This window comes from Sarcophilus harrisii, chromosome 1 (genome assembly GCF_902635505.1).
Source record: "Sarcophilus harrisii chromosome 1, mSarHar1.11, whole genome shotgun sequence".
Taxonomy (NCBI): Eukaryota; Metazoa; Chordata; class Mammalia; order Dasyuromorphia; family Dasyuridae; genus Sarcophilus; species Sarcophilus harrisii.
Window position 1 is genome coordinate 489087122 of NC_045426.1, and position 9922 is coordinate 489097043.

Genomic DNA, 9922 nt, shown 5'->3' on the forward strand with positions numbered 1-9922 from the left:
CCACTATACCCTTTGTGCAGAGCTCTTGGGTCTCTCCCAGTGGTATGGCAGCAATAGGGATGATTACAGGGCTCTTTTGTAGGTCAGATTGACATGGGATCTTCCTGATGTCCGTGGAAAACCCATTAGAACATCTGCATTGATGCGAAATGCAAGTGCTGAATATGAGAGTGAATTATCAGTGTCTCCTTTATAGGATGCCTGGAAAGCAAGGCCCAGCTGAGCTATAAACTATCAACAGCTTAGATACATTGGCTACATTGTTTCAAGGAGTTGGGAAAGAGGCATATTTCTCCCTCTTCTAAGGGCAAGCAGATGGAAGAAATGATTTTTCATCATTCCATTCATATAGTTGCTTGTAGCAATTTATCCCAGATTTGGAGACCCCAGATCACACACAGGAAGATACCACAGTAACTTTCTTTCCTATGGATGGGGATATAATGATGTCCTAGTTGTTCTGATTCATCCTAAGTAGTTTATTTTCTCTATAGGGAGGAGAGAATTAGATGCAACCAAGATTTTCTGTTATTATTGCTACTGCATCAGCTTGTGGGCATGGTATCTCCCATTTAAATTGTGAGCATCTTGAGAGTAGGGGCTGTCATCTTTTTTTCTAATTGCATCTCTCTGCACTTAGCACAGGGCTTGGCACAAAATAAGTGCTTAGTGAAGGCTTTTGCATTTATCCTTTTTTTTTTTTAATTCCTTGCCTTTATCATTATCACTATTATTGTTATTTTTCCCCATAGATTAGTCTGATTTCCCCAAACCTTTCTATGATACATCACTAAAAGATTATCACAGGCTGTTAACTATAGCAAAGAAAAAACTTGATACAGACTTTGAGGCAGAGTTGGTTATGGTCGCTCCTCTATATATAACACTTGCATTTACTTTCCATGGGTGTACTCCTGGGACCCTCCATTTCCTGCTGCTTTATTTCCCCCCTCCTTCTCCCTTCACTCCCCGAACCTCCTTGTATCCTTAGAGGTTTTGCATCTTGGCAGCTTTCCCTCTGACCAAAGTAAGCTGAAAATGACTCCTGCTAGCTTTCTTTGGCGACATCAGTGTCATCATGCACCCCAACTGGGACCTGAAATAGGGGGATCACTTAAAACCAATGCAAGGCACTCTGAACTGCCTTCTCTAGGCTGTCATGGGAGTAACTTAAGGTAGTCTCTGGATTAAAAGTAATCTCTCTTTCATTTCATACAAAAACATTTTTTTTTTTACATTCCACAAAACTCTCCCTTTTGGGCCTTCCTTTGTCTAAAGTTAATATTTCCTGCATTGACTCCTATAACAATCATCACGTAAAAGGTCGAGGGCTAAGGAATTCAGAATCAATTAAGACTCTACCAGGAAATCAAAACCTTCTGTTAAGCTGTAAAATGTTCTGGGATGAATTGATGCCACCTGATAATATTGCATCAGAGATGCATTGTGAAGCATGATATTCAAGGCCAAATGTCTCTTTCCACAAAAGGTACAATCCCCTTATCACATGAAACTTATCAGGATTAGAAGAAAAGAAGTAATAAATGAGAACATGGCACCTTAAATAATAATTGGAGTATTTTTGCATGACTAAAAAAAATAAATTCTTTATCATAGTGATTATTTCTCTGACTCTTAGGAAGATTAAATGTTTTATAGTCACAGAGCCTACCTCAGACCTTATTATCTATATTACACTGAGCATGTCATGACCCATTTTTACCTTAGTTCCATCATCTGTAAAATGAGAGGATTGGAGTTGATGGTCTCTATAGTTTCTTTGGCCTCTAAATCTAGTAACCTATGATTTTTTTTGACAAAATCAAAGAGCCATGAGACTACTCAGAAATATAGAAAATTATTCCCTTTTTAAAGTAGTGTGTTAACAATGTTTATGATGAAGCATAACTAGTGTCTTCTGGATCTCAGATATATATAAACAAACTATGCAAAACCTAGTATCCAAGTTGGCCACTGTGGGCAGTCAGTAATACATGTGTTTTATGAAGAATTTAAAAAAAATTTTTTTTTTTCTAATGCTGTCTCAGAATTAATTATCAAGGACATAAAAATTCAATGGAATTTTTTATAGGAAGAAGACCTCATTTTATTTATCTCTTTCCCTGCCCTGTTACTGGCTGGTTAAAGTGTCAATCAGCACCAAAAACCGGCCAACTTAAAACAACAACCAATTAAAACTGTTGGAAGCCAGCTGATGCTGATTGACAGCATTGCTCTCTAGTGGCAGAGGACATGGAAATGTGAGAGCATGATGGACATATCCATCTCCTCCCCTTCCCATCCTCCCATTCAACCTAGATAGGACAGGGACAACAGATAACTTCAAATGCTACACACCCATGTCTGTACTCCAGGTTCCAGACAAAACTTCAAATATCGGCTTAATACCTCTCATAGTGCTTCAGAAATAACTGGGGAACAGGGAAGAGGGTCTAGATGTGGTCCCATGGGGCAATACTTCCAAATGCCCTATTGTGACTCTAATTGTAGCTAAGATTCAGGCACAAGGGATGGTGTTATTAAAATCAATGTATATAAAGTCAAAATTCAGGAATAATCAAATTATAGGATCATAGACTCAGATAATTAGTTCAAAGTTTTCATTTTACACTTAAGGAAAGCTCCAAAGGAGCAGTGACTCCCCCAAAGTCAGCTGGGTGAAAAAAGACAAAGCTGGAATTTGAACTCAGGTTTTCTGAATTCAAATCCATTATTCTTTCAACTGCTCCACATTGCCACATTTTAATGAGGAAGTAGATGGAAATGACATGACAACAACCTTTCAAAGGTATTTAAACCAAGCTGAGAAAGCAACATTCAATTTTTTTTGTTTGTTTTGCCTTTTTTTATGCTGATTTTCATTCTCTTCTGTATCCTCCCTACATAGTGTTTTGGGAAAAGTGGTGATTGGTGAGCTCCAGTGGTATAAATAAATGATGGGAGAACATACTTGTGCATCCTCCCATGACCACCAGAATGTATATTACATTGCTGTTCATACATGATTATACAGGATAAGCTGTCAGGGTTTCCATAAAAAAGCAAACAAAAAAAAAAAACCAAAAAACTAATTTTTATCATTATGTCTCCTCACCATTTCTGCTCCACCCACCATTCCCACTTTCTAATGGATGTTTTTAGAGTAAGTTTTGTCCCCAAATATCACTCCTTCTTTGGTTGTTTCTCTTAATTCTAAGAGTTGGAGTCTGCAGGTTTCCCTGAAACACTAGATTGAAAAAAAAATAGGCATGGTTTAACAGCCCAAGAGACTGTGACTGCAAAATGCTTACCCACAATTCCTGTTCCCAGGTCCTTCTCCAATCCCAGGGCACACAAGGGCTTTACTTTTTGATTGTGACAGGTAGGACCTGCTTTTTCTTTAATGAGCCAGACTTGATTTTTATTCCCTGTTCTGGGAAGGACATCAGCTGCTCTGCTTATGTGAAACCTTGCCTCAGTTTTGTTAATGGGATAGACATGGTGTTTTGGTCTAATGTGCCATTTTAATAGCATGTAGATTGTTCATCCATGGGAGTGTATATAAAACCAGGTAAGCGGTAAGTTTGCAGTGTGCTCATATTATATATATATATATATATATATATATATATATATAATATTATATATATATATATATATATATATATATATTCAGACCCTACTCCAGGAATATCATCCTCCTCTCCTGAAGTGTGTGAGCTGCTACCAATCTTCTTACATTACCTGTGACCCACTCCATCACTCCATTCAGTGAATATGATAGATTATAGGACATAATATAGAAAAATGCAGTGTATAGCATATAAACTCACAGAGCATATCTGATTTAATATATAAATGCACAGAAGCCATTTTACAATACATAGTCAAAAAGACTACAAGCTTCTGCATTGATGCTGTGCCTAGTTCAAGAGAATAAGGCAGGTTTCCATTGCCAGAAAAAAGTCTAGTATTCAATTTCTCATCCAGCATAGAGCATAAATAAAACATGGTGTACGGTAATACCAAACTGGATGAAGTGATTTTCCTTAGTACATAAACTTCTAGCACCCCAGTCTTTGCTTCAAGCTGAATTCCCCCAGTCGTCTCAGGCTGCAGCAGGGAATTGAATGACCTTCTACAACGGGAACTTCCCACTTAACAGATTCCAAGACTCTGCTGGGCCTCACGCTAATGGACAGCCATTAACCATTTTGGAGCTTCCTAGAATTCCCTGGAGCAATGTAAGCTGAGTCCTAGATCTCTCCAGAGCAAGAAGTTGACAGACAGCTGTCAATCAATTGGAACTTCTTGAAGCTGTACCCTGTAGCTAATAAAAGTGCTCAGTTTTTATAATGGGAAAAGATTATCATGACAACATTAATGTGATTTAATAAAACCATTAACATAGATTCTCACCTACTATCTAATTACCTATCTATCTGAGCAAAATATACTCCCTCCTTTATTATTATTACATAGTGGAGTTGGGTTGATTTTTGTTTTGTGGCTAATGGAGACATTTGGACTTTTCTGAACTGGTTAAGTCATCATTTATGGAAGTATTCAATTTCTGTGAAAATTATGCAAATGAGAAAATGTGTTTTAAGCCAAGGTAAAAAAAAAGTTATCATTGTTTTCATTATTACTAGAATTTTCATCTTTATTTGATAGAGTACAGGCAAGAAAGGTTCTGGAACAAGTCACTATCATGCTTTTGGGGGTTTTATGCTTAATATACAATAGACAATTGTATAGGCAGATAAAACAATTGCTTATTATAATTGAATAGAGGTATTAGAGAGAAAGCATATTTTCTGTAGCCTCACTGAAAACATCTTTGGGACAATTTTAATAGCAGAGAAGATGATGGGAATGATTTATATTTCATGCAATTCCCACATAGCTCTAATTTCCTCTCTTTGGGTTCTCATTAGATAGAAGGTTATTGATATTTGATATGTTATCTGTTAAAATATGATTCTTAATTTGGGGAGGTTATTGTTTGTTGGAGGGATTATTATTCTTATTGATTTGCTATTACTTTCTTTCAGTCTTGTAGGGGGGAAAATATTTGGTACTAGTTAACATTCTAGTTATGGGATTTCAAAGCAAGAAGGGGTTTTAGAGATCATCAGTTCTTTTACCTTAAGCTCAGTTTCAGATTCATTCTTTTGGGTTACTTGCTGTATTTGCATTTATTTCCTATCCTCCCCCCACTATAAATAAGGGTAATAACCTTATGTTGATTATCTTTGATCTATTGGCTAATGTTGGAAGAACAACTTCAGAATGAGACTCAGTAGATCACTTAGGGGGGAAAAAGAGTCAGGACTGCTTAGTCAGGACTCATGTAGAGAAGCAAGTCACTCATTCTGTTGAAAACAACAGCTCTTCAAAGCTGATTTAAAATCCTTGGAGTCATGTTCAAGTGGGAATTTTGAGTAGCTCCTGCCATGACCTCTTGCTTGAGGTGGCCAGAGTGCACCATCCATGTCAGAAGTTTATTCTATTTCCTAATTTGAATTTATAGGAAATAGATAGAGGCTGGGAATAAAAGAAATAAGACCTGACCTTTCAAATTTGATTCTTTTCCTGACAGTGCAGATAAACTGCATATTTAAGTATTATGCTTCTCCCTTTCTTTTTTTGACCAGTGGAGAGGAGCCTTCAGTCAACTGAGTAGCTCAAATTAAGCCATTTGCTTTTGCCTGAATCCACTTGATTATTCTAAACACATATTGAGACATGTTTTCAATGGAAATAATGGAGGTAAGCACTTTTCTTTGGGTACATGACCCTGACAGAGGACAGTACAGAAAGGTGTCTAAACTATAGAGTGAGTACCTCTTATGCTACGATTTAAGACATAGACTTGAGAGAGACAGAGACACCAATAGAATTATTTCCACAGCTGGGTTTTACAGTCTGAAGTAGTGCTTCTGCCACATTTACAGGATTTTTCCCCCCAGATGCTCTCCTAGAATCACTCAGTTGCATTTATTATTCTGTCAAATACAATGTGCAATAAAGAGCCAGCTCCTGAGGATGGGTACCTGTGTTTGGAATTTGGTGTGGAAATGCATAAATCACCACTGGAGGGCAAGACATATGTGTCTTTTGTTTCTTGCATCACCTTTTATTATCTTAAGACTGAAAAGTTAATAACCCGGTGTGTAATCATGCCATTATCAGTTTACATTGTAGTAAAGCCCATTCAAATGATGATTACATATGTTAATGAGTGTCGTTATAATGCACTACACAGTACATTACCTTCAATAAATATAATTGTTTATGCACTTTAATGAGGGGATATAATGCCCCAAAACTAATGGCATTGACTGAATTGTGATTTATTACTCTAAAACTTTGCCATTAGGAAAGGAAATCTTACAAAACCTTTTTATGTTTACCTAACTTTTCTTCTCCTCCTAAAAGCTGCCACTCATCTCCCCCTCCCCCTTGGTAACAAGAAGAAAATAGCTCCAAGATGCTGCAACAATTCTCCCTGTCAATGCTTTTCTCAACCTGAAGAAGCAGGAGGTGGGTTCATTTAAAGGGTTTAATGAAGATCATTATGTTTACCCCTTAGTAAGGCTTAATGCATTATCTGGCAACAAGGCCTAAGCCACGTCAGAATTTTGGCTGCAAATCAAGCAACAAGGAATAAAAACATTGTTTGTTAAACTATATACTAGGAATAAAAAATCAGGCAAGGGATGGTATTTTGGCCCAGGGTCCTGCATCAGGCCAGGGAAGAACCCGAGAGTAGTTGATCTGACTGTGAATGAATACTTCTCCAGCTGGGAACAAATCGCGTTGTGAGTAAACCTCACATACATCATTCTGTTTCCAAGATGTTTTCCCCCTTTATTGAAAACTTAAAAAAATAAATTAGACATGATATGGGGGGAAAAAACTATCTGAAGAAAACCATAATCTGGTTTTATGACCTATTGATCAGATGAGTATATGAAGAGAGCACCATGGATCCATCTTGGGATCAAAGGACCTTAGGAATTTAGAACCAGAAAGAACTTGTATCCTTGTTTGTTATATACATTGTTTTGTAAAAATTTATGTGCAATGTCCATGCACACATAGATTTCTATATATTTTTTTCTTTGTCTCATGAATTGCTATGGTCAAAAAATTAGTCAGTAAATGGTCAGCAGTTCTACAATGGATGGACTTTCTAGGGTCAACTTATGAAAGGCTGCTATAGACAGCGCTTATTGGATGGGAAGACATGAATGAGTTGTATTCAGTATCCCTGGAGGAAACTTTCAAATTGATGGGATCATAGATCCTTTGAGTATATATGTACGTATATAGATTTATATATGCATAGACCTAAATATGACCTAAATTACAGTCATGTACATGAACATAATCTAGAACTGATTTCAAATGTGTGGAGAATTCCCAGTATGTAAACTCCTTTCACTGATAACAGACTGTTGTATATTGTACTTAGAGAACTGCCTTAGGCACTGAGAGGTTTAGTGATTTGTCCCTGATCATAAAGTTAATTGTTATTAGGGGCAAGACTTGACTTAATTCATAGTCCTCCTGACTCTAAGGAAAGGTATCTCTATATACATGCCTGTGCTGATTTTATTAAATTAATTAATTAGAGATTAAATGATGAATAATCTGATTATCATTGATATAGACACTAAAAGCAGGGATAGGACTGGAGAATGTTCAAATAGGCTTCATATTTCCTTATATTGGGACTTTAATTGACTATGCCTTAGACAAGCTGATGGATACTCTGTAGTTAATGTCCTTGGCAAAGATTTCATTAGGAAAATTCCTAGGAATTGCTGGTTAATGTGCACAAACAGCAGAATCACTGCCCCTCATCTAAATGTGAACCCAAACTCAATCATCTCAAGAATACCCACATTTCTACCTTCTCTACCCAAGGAAATGGCAGCTTATTTGGAGCATTATCTGGTCTCTGATTTTAGTGTGCATATTAACCACTTAATTTAGACATTATCCACAATTTGATTCTTACCAATAGCATGTGTATTCAAACCTTAATTGGAGCAGTCTTCATAACTCTTCACTATCACATACTTCACCCTCACAGATGATGTAGAATCAAAAAACAAGGATTGTCAAAGGAACTTTCCCCATAATTCGCTGAAAATGCAGTTCTGTCACTTTCAGAGGGAGATGTATACTTAGTATACTATTTTCCCCACTTTTAGCAATTTGCCATCTAAAAAAGGTTTTCATGAGTCTTTATGAATAAATAAAACCTTGTAGCTTGAAGAAGTAGATTAATTCATCTAGATACTCTAAATACCCAGTAGAAATGACAACAGGGAATCGTGACATCTTTAAAGAACTAGTTTGAACAATAGTAGTTTCTTAAGATAGATTCCCAGGATGAGTAGGTAATCACCAGAGAAACTTCTTAAGGTTTATAGTGGTGTTCCAAATAGTTTGAAAGTCAGTAGTTTGGAGAGGAGAAAAGAAAGAAAGATAAAGAAAAAGAAAGAGAGAGAAAAAAGGAGGAACAAGAAAGAAGAAAAGAAAGAAAGCAAAAAGAAGAAAGAGAAAGAAACTTTGACATTGAGATGCAATTTGTGGCAAGATCTAATTAATTTTTTTTTTGCTCCTAAGAATAATTTATTATTTACACTTCTTATTATATATGTATTTTAGCTTCATTAGTCTGCAATGCTGGAAAAAATTATACCTTCAAGTCCTATTTATCAAATTAATGGTGCAGTTTCCAAGTGACACATTCCACATTCATTAAACCAAGTACAGTAAAAATGCATTTAAATTAGATTAGTGTGATGTAATAAAGATTCCAATGTAGGGGCTGATATTCTAGCTGAAGAGAAACACCCAGATCGAGTTGAAAGCAACTTTGAGATAATTCTTCAAAATTGATTTTGGCACCAGTTAAAGTGGAAGAATAAGGGATGATGACTCTCTCCTTTAACTGTCCCCGCCTAGTCAATGTTATGCTTTTCTACAGCATGATGGGGACAAAGCCCATAGCATGATCTCCTTCCCATACTCCTCTTTCTAGTAGAAATGTTCAAACCTGGCTCAGCCAAAGGCTGTAGGGACAACTTGCTGAGAATTTCCTAGATCTATTGGATTTGCATATGATAGAACAGACCCTGCTGCCACCTTCTTATTAATTAGCTTGGGTTGCTAGGGCACTGAGATGATAAAAAGCACCATGTCATGGCTCCATATTGTTGGTAATATGCATGGAAAAGCATTGCAAGATCAAGAGGATATCATTTTGACCCCCAAGTTTTCAATAATAAGATTTATGTTTTTTAAAAAAATCTGTTATGCTGATAATTTTGGAAGAACATGGAATTTGGATTTGGAAGGATTCTTTGAAGCCTTCTAGTACAATACCCTTATAACCCTCTCCCCATCCCCTACTATTTTACAGATGAGGAAAGTAAGACTGAGAAAGGTGAACTGATTTGTCAGAGACGGCAGGTGGCAGACTTGGGAGAGACCTTTCTCCTCCACGCGCTTATAATATGAATATGCATTTCTTTAACACGTTTCTGTGGGGTTCTTAGTATCTTTGTCAATGTTATTAATTTGTGATCTCTTAGACTGAACCTCTTTAACTTACTAGCCTAGCTCAGTAGCATATGTGCATAAGCATTTTATAAATCTTTTCATGATGAGGTTTTGAACTCTATATGGCTTGTAGGCTACTACCTAGGAATCCTGGCACATCTTTCCAAACAGTGCATAATGTGTCAAGAAATGAAATAAAAATCTTGTTTGTGCCAAAGTCTAGACTTTAAAGTCTATTTTAAAGCATGGGTGTTAAAACACTATTTTTGCTTTAAAAAAAAAAAAAAAGATTTTCCTAAAGATAAAATAGAAAATAGTGTATGTTGGAGGTGTGGGAAAA